Source organism: Chenopodium quinoa, unplaced genomic scaffold (assembly GCF_001683475.1).
Source record: "Chenopodium quinoa cultivar QQ74 unplaced genomic scaffold, ASM168347v1, whole genome shotgun sequence".
Lineage (NCBI taxonomy): Eukaryota > Viridiplantae > Streptophyta > Magnoliopsida > Caryophyllales > Amaranthaceae > Chenopodium > Chenopodium quinoa.
Genome location: NW_018742890.1, coordinates 978,875 through 992,222, shown reverse-complemented (window position 1 = coordinate 992,222; position 13,348 = coordinate 978,875).

Genomic DNA, 13,348 nt, shown 5'->3' with positions numbered 1-13,348 from the left:
AGGGTTTGAATATATTTTTCTTTATGAGTTGCTTCTCACTATATATATGCGTGTTTCAGGCTAAGAAATGGGTGTCAAGGGCTTCTAGGGTAAGATCATCAGTTTGGAGAGTGGGCGGAAAACATCCTGGTATCTTACTCTGACTGTCCTTGTTCTTGAATTGCTCACTAATATCATTCTTATCTTTTCCCTTAATCTGGTTTTCTATTTGTGTTCTATATAGGTTACACTGAAAAAGATTATCAGGAATTTTGGGGCGAAGCATAGACCTAGGCATTGACCTTTTATTTGAGAGTGTTGAGCCTTTATAGGTACTCAGGTATATATATATATAACTTTATGTGCTTTAAATAAGTTCTTGGTTGCACAATTTTGTGGAGATGGTGTGTGATATAACTTTAGTGCATCTTCTATCATGATGTGTGATTAATCCATTGGTTTTTAATTGATTGCATGTATCATCATATGCCTAGATACCCGTTCAAGGCTTTCTCATTAGGAGAAAGTCTTGAATAGTCCCCGGTTGGGACTGTTCTTGAACGTTTACTCTCACTTAGGTGGTGAATGTATGTCAGTTTTTTCGATTTTAAGGAACATCTTGGCTTAGCATTTCCTAGATCACCATGTTCTCTGGGTACATATGTGGGTGAGTAATTACCTACGTCGTGTACTTGGAGAACTGGGGGGAAATGTTGCCGGATTTTCCTTAAAATTGGAAATCTGATATACATTCACTAGTGAGAGTAAACGTTCAAGGATGGGTTAGGTTGGAGTGATAAGGATCCTTTGGAAGCATATATGCATTTTTGTATCTATATGAATGTTATATGCATGTTGTGTGTTTGAATTTGATTTGTATATATAATAGATGTAGCAATTATACATTATTCGTAATATGTTGCCATGTTTAGAGACAATTTACTTAATGGAGAGGGATCGTGGATGGATGTATGGTAGACATGATACATTGGAATTCTTTAATGGGGTTCAAGAGTTCTGCGAGACGGCTTCATCTTATCAGCGCAGAATGGGTTTCGAGTGCCTCTATTGTCCTTGTGTTGATTGTAATAATGTGAAGGTGGTCAATAGTGTTGATATCATTAGAGATCATGTAGTTTGTCGTGGGTTTAGGGTTAAATATCATGTGTGGATTTGGCATGGTGAAGAAGGAGAGTACAGTGGGGATGTTATTGGGTATGATGTGCATGATGATAGAAGCAATGATATCCGTGTGGACAAGGAATACAAGAATGATGAACATATTGATGATGATGGTGCTGAGGAGGGATTTGAGGATGATCATGTGGATGAGGTTGAGGATGAAGGTGTGGATGAGATGATGCGTGGTTTTGAAGGTGACGTGTTTGAGTCATTATCGGAGGCTTCTAAAAAGCCTTTGTATCCTGGGTGCAAAAAATACTCCAAACTATCATCCGTGCTAACTCTTTTTAACATTAAGTCGAAGCATGGGTGGACGGACAGTAGTTTTACTTCCTTGTTGAGCGTGTTAAGTGAGATGTTGCTAGATGGGAATGCAATTCCTAAGTCTTACTATTACGCTAAGAAGCTCATGTGTCCATTTGGTTTGGAGTATAAGAAGATACATGCATGTCCTAATGATTGTATTCTTTACCGAAATGAATATGAAAAATTAGAGGAGTGTCCAAGATGCAAGAAGTCGCGCTACAAGCGCAAGAGTTGCAATGCTGGTACGAAGGGACCTCCTGCTAAGGTGTTGTGGTATCTTCCCATAATTCCTAGGTTTAAGCGTCTGTTCTCTTTACCAAAAGACACTAAAAACTTGAGGTGGCATGCAGAGGGAAGAAAGAAAAACAGAATGCTGAAGCACCCAGCCGACTCCCCGCAATGGTAGAACCTTGATATGAAGTTTGGGGAATTTGGTGATGAAGTCGGAAATTTAAGGCTTGGTTTGTGCACGGACGGGATGAATCCATTTGGCACTCTTAGTACCCAGCACAGCACATGGCCGGTACTTTTAGTGATCTACAATTTGCCTCCTTGGTTGTGCATGAAACGGAAATATGTAATGCTTTCACTCTTGATATCGGGGCCAAGGCAACCTGGAAACGACATTGATGTGTATCTTGCGCCATTGGTTGATGATTTGAGAAAGATGTGGGACGAAGGGGTTTCCGTGTTTGATGCTCATAAGAATGAGATGTTCACATTACGTGCAGCTCTTATGTGGACCGTTAATGATTTTCCTGCATATGGAAACTTGTCTAGGTATAAGAATAAAGGGAAAAAGGCATGTCCTATTTGTATTGATAATACGCCAAGCAGACGCCTTGATCATTCTTTCAAACAGGTGTATTTGAGGACAAGAAGGTTGCTCAAGCGCGATCACCCGTACCGTCGGAAGAAAAAGGCTTTCGATGGGACGGTGAAGGAGGGGACTGCTCCTAGGCCACTGACTGGTGAGGAGGTTTATGCTCGGGTCAAGGGTGTACGAACAGTATTTGGGAAATCTGAAAAAACGGCGGAATCAGTTGCTCTCTTTAAAAAAGAATCAATCTTTTGGTTGCTCCCGTACTGGAAAGAACATGACGTTAGGCACTGTCTTGATGTAATGCATATAGAGAAGAATGTGTGTGACGCTCTTGTGGGAACGCTGATGAATATTCAAAACAAGACAAAGGACGGAAAGGGTGCATGTTTAGATTTGGAAAAGATGGGGGTGCGTCCAGAATTGTGGGTTCAGCAAAGGGTTAGTAAGGAAAAGGAACAGGAAAAGGAAAAGGAAATGGGTTCGAAAAAGGGAAAGGGGAAGAGCAAGGGAAAGGGAAAGGCCGCGGATGCGTCGAAGAAGAAAAATGAGGGAAAAGCCAAAGAGGGGAAGGCCTATTTACCTCCGGCTTGCTACACATTGTCAAGGGTAGAAAAACGGATATTTTGTGAATGTCTGTATGGCATTAAGGTTCCATCAGGGTACAAATCTAACATGAAAAGATTTGTATCCTTAAATGGAGAATTGAAGCTGACAAGTATGAAATCCCATGATTGTCATGTTCTGATGCAAGTTTTTCTACCAATTGCAATACGTGGTATTTTGCCAAAGCACGTGAGGGAAGCTATTACAAGCCTCTGTTCGTTTTTCAATACAATATGTAGCAAAGTGCTTGATCCTTGTACCCTTGATGCTTTACAGGCGGATGTGGTTGTGACTTTGTGCAAATTTGAGATGTACTTCCCGCCCTCATTTTTCGACATAATGGTGCATTTGATTCTTCATTTGGTGCGTGAGATAAAGTTGTGCGGTCCAGTGTTCATGAGGTGGTGCTATCCTTTTGAAAGACACATGGGTACATTGCAAGATAAAGTTAGGAATCGGGCTCACCCGGAAGGAAGTATGATTCAAGGGACCGTGGCCGAGGAGATTGGTAATTTTGTGGCCGACTACATAGCCGTTGCTGAACCTATTGGTATTCCTACTTCTGGACATGAAGGTAGACTTGATGGTCATGGCACAATCGGGTCGAAACGAATGTCACCTGATCGAGAGCAGTTCTTACAAGCACACCTTTATGTGTTGCACCATGTTGCAGATGTTCACCCATATTTAGACGAGCACATGGCTAGTTTGCGTGATGAGTTTCCGTCGAAAGGTGAAAGGGCACTGATGAAGTTGCACAACAAGAAGTTTGTGAGTTGGTTTCGTGATCGAGTGATGGGTGGAATGGATGAGAGTGTCACAGCTACAGTAAGGTGGCTTGCTTATGGTCCTAGGGATGATGTTCGCTCATTTGAGGGATATGACATAAATGGGTACACATTTTGGACTGAGCGGCAAGATTTGAAATCATCCTCGACCCAAAACAGTGGTGTAACGGTTGTGGCATCGCCAAGGGAGTTTGCAAGTGCTAAGGATAAATCACCCGTTGATGCAGAGTTGTCATACTACGGTCGAATTCAAGAAATATGGGAGCTTGATTATTGTGACTTCACGATTGCTCTTTTCCGGTGTAAGTGGGTTGATAATATCAGGCGTAACGTCAAATTTGATGACTTTACTCTTGTAGATCTTGGCAACCTGAATGATAGTGCGGAACCATTCATCCTTGCATCTCAAGCTAAGCAAGTGTTTTACGTATCTGACCCTGCCGACTCAAAATGGTCTATTGTGCTAGCCGGCAAAAGAAGAATCCTTGGCGTTGGAGATGTCGAGGATGAGGAATAATATGATGCCTTTGATGACTCGGCACCTTTCACTGTTCCTAGACCTGCTGTGCCAAATGAGAAAGACGACCAAGCCAATTACATGAGATCAGACCACGATGAAGGAATATTAGATTGAGGTACTATATATTTTCTGTTAGTTTGAATTGCAGACGTAGAAAGAATTAAAAAATCACATTTTAGGTGAAAATGAATGAATTGTTGAATTACTTGCCCATTTTTCTTATATTCTTTTAAATGAATAAAGTAACTTGCATCACCATTTTCTATGTTTATTTGTATTATAATTCAGCAATTTATATATGATTATAAGTTTACCTTACAATTCAGCAGCTAATAACGTGTTATGTTTGTAATGACAGGTTTTAACATCTAATGGCGGACGATCGATACCGTGTTCGAGTTGAGGATGTTGAATCTAATTCAGATGATTCATCTAATGATGGGGACCAGCCGTATGATGTGAACAAGGAAACTGATTTGGGTGAGCCAGAAGATCAGGCGCAAGATGTATTGGAGAGAATGATAGATGAGTTTGAAATTGCAGCTGAGCAAGCGCCTCCAATCGATAATGCCATTATGGAGCCGTTTCGTGAGGATCAAAGTGGAGGGGGGGTGCATGCACCAGCGAAGAAAAAACAGAGGGGTCCGACGACAGCTTTCAAGAAACCTGTCGGTCCTATGGTCTTGGAGTATGACAGGGTAGGGCAACCCTCAGGTAAATGGCGGCGTCAGTATGCTGGTCAAGTTGGGATTTGTGCTCGCAAAATCCCCATTACGCTTCGTATGAGCGACGTGCCTACAGGCTTGATTGACACGTTTTGGAATGATACTAGGGTAAAGTTTATGGATTCCACATTATTTATAAACAATTTCAATTTATTGTTATGTTATGGGCAAACTAATAATGTTTATTATTTGTGCTTGCAGAGTCTATTTAACATTCCAAATGAGTACGCCAAGCGAAGGATGTTTGAATCCTTACTTGCGGCAAGATTCAGAAGCTTCAAGTGTAACTTAGTTCGTCGGTTTATCACAAAGAAACTTGTGAGGAAACCAAAGAACAAGAAAGGAGGTGGCAGTGATGATGATGTCATCGATGAAGAGAAACTCACATGGCAAATATGGCCTAGCATATCGAAGGATGATTGGGACGCTTTCGTTCTTCAAAAATGTAAAAAAGAAGAAATTGTAAGTTTAAAAAACTCTGATGAAAATTGTGTTGTAATTTATCGTCTTTTTTATTAGAAATGAAACTAACATGTCTTTTTATGTAGGAAATGAGGGAGCAGAATTCCAAGAATGCATTGCAAAAGCAATCATCATATGGGAGCAATGACGTATGATGAATGGAGGGATACGTGGGTGAGTGAAGGAGTATACCCCACTGCGCTTCTAGGGTCCTCCACAGCGTCGTCTGACTCCACGACCAGTACTTTGGTGAGTCGTGCTGGGGATTTTTTTTGCTCTATGCATTCGCGGGACAAGAAAACCGGAAAATGGTCCATCTAGGCTCCGGAAACCAAAGAAATGACAGATAAGCTAGTAAGCAACTATGAACTAGTGAACTACATTATTCATTTGCATGTATATCACTTTATATAAACACTTACTTCATGTTTCCATTTTGTTTTTGCTACAGCTTGTGTACACTAGAGAGCTTGTTGAAGGCAAGCTCGTCCCGACGGTAGAGAAGGACCCCTTCACCTTGGCTATGGGAAAGCCCTACCATCTGGGACAGGTATTAGGTGCTGGGGGAGCTTTCTAGGATGGGAGAAGGTAATGGGTCCCGAATATACCAAATCTGGAAGATCCCGAGCAAGTGTGAACTCGCCACAGAACTTTAATGCCACAGTGGCATCAATTAAAGAACAAGTGCGCAATGAGATGCGCGAAGAGTTCAATGCATGGGCGAAGCAAATGAATTTTCCGACCTTGCCCTTTTCCTCGACAGCACCGGCCGACTCAAGTAGCCACCCACGAAGAGAAGGAGAACAGGAGATAAATGCACGCGTGGAGGTACATGATTAGAATTCAACTCTATAAGTTTTGATATGTTGAGTTACGTGGGTACGGTTCTAATTAATGTTTCACTATCAGTACACTATTGTAGATTGTTACTCCTTCACATGCGAACTCAAGGGGGCTTGATACTCCGACACCTCATCACTTTCCTATTCTACAGGTGATTTTATACTTACTTGTTTGGATAATGATATTTGTTTTTGGATTGTGTTGTGAAATGGTTAAGTTGGCTGTGAAATGGTCAAGTTCGCTGTGTTGTGTTGTCAGTATGCTTTGTTGATGTGATGTGTTGTTGTTGTTTGCTCTTCCTTCTCATTCTCCTCTTCCTTCTCCTTCTCCTCATTCTCCTCCTCCTTCTCCTCCTCCTCTTTCTCCTTCTCCTTCTCCTTCTCCTTCTCCTCCTCCTCCTCCTCCTTCTCTTTCTTCTCCTTCTCCTTCTCTTTCTCCTTCTCCTTCTCCTTCTCCTTCTCCTCCTCCTCCTTCTCTTTCTTCTCCTTCTCCTCCTCCTCCTTCTCTTTCTTCTCCTTCTCCTTCTCTTTCTTATTGGGAAGCCGAGAAGGTAGGAGAGGCTGCAGCAGCACTGCAGCAGCTGTGCAGCAGTTGTGCAGCCTGCAGCTGCTGCCCTTCGCGCTCGGGTTTTTTTTTTTTTTTTTTTTGCACTCGTTTTGTTTTTTTTTTCTTTTTTTTAACTAGCACCTAAGATACTTAGTTATGAATATTTATGGCTTGAAACAACCTAAAAAAAGCAATTTCACAAGTTTTAGGTTCATTTAGAGTATTTACGGTTCAAAATGGCCTAAATGAGTTCTAACTTGCCCATTTTTCATGATTTTAGCTCAATGCTTGATTTAACTCCTATATTACATCTAAGATACTTAGTTATGAATATTTATGGCTTGAAACAACCTAAAAAAAGCAATTTCACAAGTTTTAGGTACATTTAGATTATTTACGGCTCGAAATGGCCTAAATGAGTTCTAACTTGCCCATTTTTCATGATTTTAGCTCAATGCTTGATTTAACTCCTATATTACACCTAAGATAATTAGTTATGAATATTTATGGCTTGAAAAAACCTAAAAAAAGCAATTTCACAAGTTTTAGGTTCATTTAGAGTATTTACGGCTCGAAATGGCCTAAATGAGTTCTAACTTGCCCATTTTTCATGATTTTAGCTCAATGCTTGATTTAAATCCTATATTACACCTAAGATACTTAGTTATGAATATTTATGGCTTGAAACAACCTAAAAAAAGCAATTTCACAAGTTTTAGGTTCATTTAGAGTATTTACGGCTCGAAATGGCCTAAATGAGTTCTAACTTGCCCATTTTTCATGATTTTAGCTCAATGCTTGATTTAACTCCTATATTACACCTAAGATACTTAGTTATGAATATTTAAATGAAGTATCTTCCTAATTGGTGCAGGAAGAGACCCGTTGTGAACTTCTTCACCCGGGCGAATAATATGATGGACCTTTGAATGTTGTTGCCTATGGTAGTGCACAACCGGCCGAACAAGGTACGGTCCATCTTCGACCTCTTCTGCCTAAGCATTATTCTGTCGGGATCCATTTTGTGGTTCCCGGGTTCGAGGACATCTTAATACCTGTGCCCGTGGAGGAGGATGAGTTCACTACACTGTGGGCAGCAAAAGGTAGTTTTGTGCAATGGACATCTGCTTGGATACGGTTGATGAACCAGGTAATTAAGATTTAGATTTCACGCTTTAATATTTTCTTCCCAAGAGTTGGATGGAAATCTTTTCTAACCATTTGTGTGATTTGTCTTATTAGCCATCGAGGAAAAGCCAAACTCCAAAGAAGAGGGTGGAGGGGCCAAAGAACAGGAGTGAACATGGCTCGGTGAGTGGAAAGGCGTCGATGAAGAGCCCTTCACGAGGTTCAGCTACGCAAGCTACTCCATTAGTTGAAGACACAGTGCTTCAATCGCTATCTCAGGAGTTAGCTTATTTGCACAACCGTGTTTGCGTGTTGCCTAATGACAGCCCCATCCAAATTCAACTTCCTAAGGAAATGTTCCACTACGATGATGATGCAACGGCATGAATATTCAAAGAAGATGTCAAGGAATTTCTAAGTGGTGCAATGCTTAACATTTCCCTCATTCAAATATCCATGAGGTAATTCAACTGGTACTCAATTTATGTTATTCAGTTTAGTGGTGTTTGTCGTTTGGTTTTCGATTAACATTGTGTTATCATGCATGCAGAGCACTCCAGGAGCAAATATGGGAGCTTGAATCTCCTTGTCAAGTTGGGTGGTTGTGCCCTGAGCAGATGTCCACTGCTAGAATCTTAGGCAACTCCGCTGACGTGTTGTACTATGCTGAACGGGGTATCAGGCAATAAGTGAGTGCGGGAGACAAGTTTATATTCGTCCCATACTATGAGGAGTACGTCTGATTATGCTAGTCAAGTTCATTTGTTTTCCCAGTTTATTTGCTGTAACAGGCTAACTATTGATTCGTTTGTCTCGTGTGTAGTTATCATTGGACCCTACTTGTGATTTGTGTTTCCAGTAACACAATCTTCTACTTTGATTATGCTCGGTTACCTCAAGTAAGAAAGCGCCTCGTGAGGTCCATACTGCAAAAGTAAGCATCTAGTTTGTTTCACTTCTTGTTATTCATTTTCATATCTGAACTCATATGTATTGATTATACTAGTCAAATTTGAACTTATTACTTTGATTTTTTGTAGTACCATAAAGAAGATAAATCCTCAATCTCCTCGAGGTCCTACATGGAAAGCACCCAAGGTAATTCACCCATGATGTTGTGATTTTCTTACTTTACAATGCTTAAGATGTTGCTTATTTGCTATGCATTTTGATTCATATGCTTTGTTCCTCATGCTAGTGCGCACAACAGGAAAACGGAGTTGACTGTGGCCTATACGTGATGAGATTCATGTATGACATAGTGATAAGTCATTGTACAGACACACGTCAGCTTGAAGAGGTATGCCATTTTGGTTGAAATTGCGTCCCAAAACCTCTTACTTGCTCTTTTCTTGTAATCTCAAGAATTATTCACATTTAACTAAGTGATAATGACATGTTTTAACTAGTTATGAGTTCAATAGACAAGTTTTATCGAAAATAGGCATCCTAGTAGCCAAAATGGCCTTACTTGAGCCATTTTGGTTGAAATTGCGTCCCGAAACCTCTTACTTGATCTTTTCTTGTAATCTCAAGCATTATTCACATTTAAATAAGTGATAATGACATGTATTAACTAGTTATGAGTTCAATAGACAAGTTTTATCGAAAATAGGCATCCTAGTAGCCAAAATGGCCTTACTTGAGCCATTTTGGTTGAAATTGCGTCTCATAACCTCTTACTTGCTCTTTTCTTGTAATCTCAAGCATTAGTAACCAATAACTAAGTGATAATGACATGTTTTAACTAGTTATGAGTTCAATAGACAAGAATTGTAGAAAATAGGCATCATAGTAGCCAAAATGGCCTTACTTGAGCCATTTTGGTTGAAATTGTGTCCCAAAACCTCTTACTTGCTCTTTTCTTGTAATCTCAAGCATTAGTCACCTATAACTAAGTGATAATGACATGTTTTAACTAGTTATGAGTTCAATAGACATGAATTGTAGAAAATAGGCATCATAGTAGCCAAAATGGCCTTACTTGAGCCATTTTGGTTGAAATTGCGTCCCAAAACCTCTTACTTGCTCTTTTCTTGTAATCTCAAGCATTAGTCACATTTAACTAAGTGATAATGACATGTTTTAACTAGTTATGAGTTCAATAGACAAGAATTATCGAAAATAGGCATCATAGTAGCCAAAATGGCCTTACTTGAGCCATTTTGGTTGAAATTGCGTCCCAAAACCTCTTACTTGCTCTTTTCTTGTAATCTCAAGCATTAGTCACATTTAACTAAGTGATAATGACATGTTTTAACTAGTTATGAGTTCAATAGACATGAATTGTAGAAAATAGGCATCATAGTAGCCAAAATGGCCTTACTTGAGCCATTTTGGTTGAAATTGCGTCCCAAAACCTCTTACTTGCTCTTTTCTTGTAATCTCAAGCATTAGTCACCTATAACTAAGTGATAATGACATGTTTTAACTAGTTATGAGTTCAATAGACATGAATTGTAGAAAATAGGCATCATAGTAGCCAAAATGGCCTTACTTGAGCCATTTTGGTTGAAATTGCGTCCCAAAACCTCTTACTTGCTCTTTTCTTGTAATCTCAAGCATTAGTCACCTATAACTAAGTGATAATGACATGTTTTAACTAGTTATGAGTTCAATAGACATGAATTGTAGAAAATAGGCATCATAGTAGCCAAAATGGCCTCACTTGAGCCATTTTGGTTGAAATTGCGTCCCAACACCTCTTACTTGCTCTTTTCTTGTAATATCAAGCATTAGTTACATTTAACTAAGTGATAATGACATGTTTTAACTAGTTATGAGTCCAATAGACAAGAATTATCGAAAATAGGCATCATAGTAGCCAAAATGGCCTACTTGAGCCATTTTGGTTGAAATTGCGTCCCAAAACCTCTTACTTGCTCTTTTCTTGTAATCTCAAGCATTAGTCACCTATAACTAAGTGATAATGACATGTTTTAACTAGTTATGAGTTCAATAGACATGAATTGTAGAAAATAGGCATCATAGTAGCCAAAATGGCCTCACTTGAGCCATTTTGGTTGAAATTGCGTCCCAACACCTCTTACTTGCTCTTTTCTTGTAATATCAAGCATTAGTTACATTTAACTAAGTGATAATGACATGTTTTAACTAGTTATGAGTCCAATAGACAAGAATTATCGAAAATAGGCATCATAGTAGCCAAAATGGCCTACTTGAGCCATTTTGGTTGAAATTGCGTCCCAAAACCTCTTACTTGCTCTTTTCTTGTAATCTCAAGCATTAGTCACCTATAACTAAGTGACATGTTTTAACTAGTTATGAGTTCAATAGACAAGAATTATCGGAAATAGGCATCATAGTAGCCAAAATGGCCTTACTTGAGCCATTTTGGTTGAAATTGCGTCCCAAAACCTTTTACTTGCTCTTTTCTTGTAATCTCAAGCATTAGTCACATTTAACTAAGTGATAATGACATGTTTTAACTAGTTATGAGTTCAATAGACATGAATTGTAGAAAATAGGCATCATAGTAGCCAAAATGGCCTTACTTGAGCCATTTTGGTTGAAATTGCGTCCCAAAACCTCTTACTTGCTCTTTTCTTGTAATCTCAAGCATTAGTCACATTAAACTAAGTGATAATGACATGTTTTAACTAGTTATGAGTTCAATAGACATGAATTGTAGAAAATAGGCATCATAGTAGCCAAAATGGCCTTACTTGAGCCATTTTGGTTGAAATTGCGTCCCAAAACCTCTTACTTGCTCTTTTCTTGTAATCTCAAGCATTAGTCACATTAAACTAAGTGATAATGACATGTTTTAACTAGTTATGAGTTCAATAGACATGAATTGTAGAAAATAGGCATCATAGTAGCCAAAATGGCCTTACTTGAGCCATTTTGGTTGAAATTGCGTCCCAAAACCTCTTACTTGCTCTTTTCTTGTAATCTCAAGCATTAGTCACCTATAACTAAGTGATAATGACATGTTTTAACTATTTATGAGTTCAATAGACATGAATTGTAGAAAATAGGCATCATAGTAGCCAAAATGGCCTTACTTGAGCCATTTTGGTTGAAATTGCGTCCCAAAACCTCTTACTTGCTCTTTTCTTGTAATCTCAAGCATTAGTCACATTTAACTAACCCCAATTATTATTACTTCACTTCTACTAACTCACGTTTTGTGTATTCTAAGTTTTGCAAGGGCCAAATGGGACGGCCATACACGAGCGAGGAACTCCATGTAATTCGGGAGATGTTGGCGACCTACATCACATTTAATTTGTAAATATCGTTTACTAGTTAGCTACTTCATCAATCCTAGCCTTAGCTTACTAATTATGTACTATACATGAAACATTTTTCTAATTTATATCATCTCTTGCGATTGTTATTATTAATTATTTATGTATTGTTATTAATAATACTAATTATTGTTACTGTTATCATAATAATAATTATTATTATTACTATTATAATAATAATTATTATTATTATTAATATTAATATTATAATACTAATAATATTGCAGCCAAAAAAAAAACAGGTCAATATTAGTGCAGCAAAAAAAAAAAAAAAAAAGAATACAAGTCAATGGCAACGGTTAACCGTTGCCAATATTAAAAAAAATAAAAAAGCGCGCCATTGTATTTGGCAACGGTTAACCGTTGCCAACTCAAGCAATTGGCAACGGTTAAAAAAAAAGGCTCCATGGTCATTGGCAACGGTTAACCGTTGCCAATTGCTTGAGTTGGCAACGGTTTTGAACCGTTGCCAATTATTTTGGGATTTGGCAACCCTCAAATACGCAACGGTTCAAAACCGTTGCCATTGGGGGGGTTTGAACCGTTGCCAATTTGCTCTTTTCGTGTAGTGGTCCATTCAATGGTTTTATTGAGGACTCCTCAAAGATACCCCAAGCGGTATTCGTGAAGGATTGCTCAATGACCCCTCAGACGGCATGCTAACCGGCTGAGGGTCTCGCTTTGAAGATCAATTGCTTAAAGATGCCCCAGGCGGGAAGAAGACCGGTTGTGGGTCTAGAGAGCAGTTTAAGACAATTGTTCAAAGATGCCCCAGACGGTATGTAACCGTCTGTAGGCCTACTGAATGCATTATTGGTAGGTCATTGTTTGAGGATATCCCAGACGGCCCTAACCGTTTGGGGTTCTATTTTTGAAGACCGTGGTTTGAAGATACCCCAAACAATACAAACCGTCTGTGGGTCCAGATTTGAAGATCAGTTGTTTGAAAATGCCCCAAGCGGAATATTTCCGATTGAGGGTCTATTGAATGCAAAATGTTGAAAACTATTGTCTGAAGATGCCCCAGACGGCACGTAACTGTCTATGGGTCTATTGAATAAGACCTCTTCGCAACAAAGGGTCATTGTTTGAAAGATACCCCAGACGGTCCATAACCGTTTGTGGGTCTATCAAATGCAAGATAAGAAAGGGCCTAAGGTGCCCCAGAC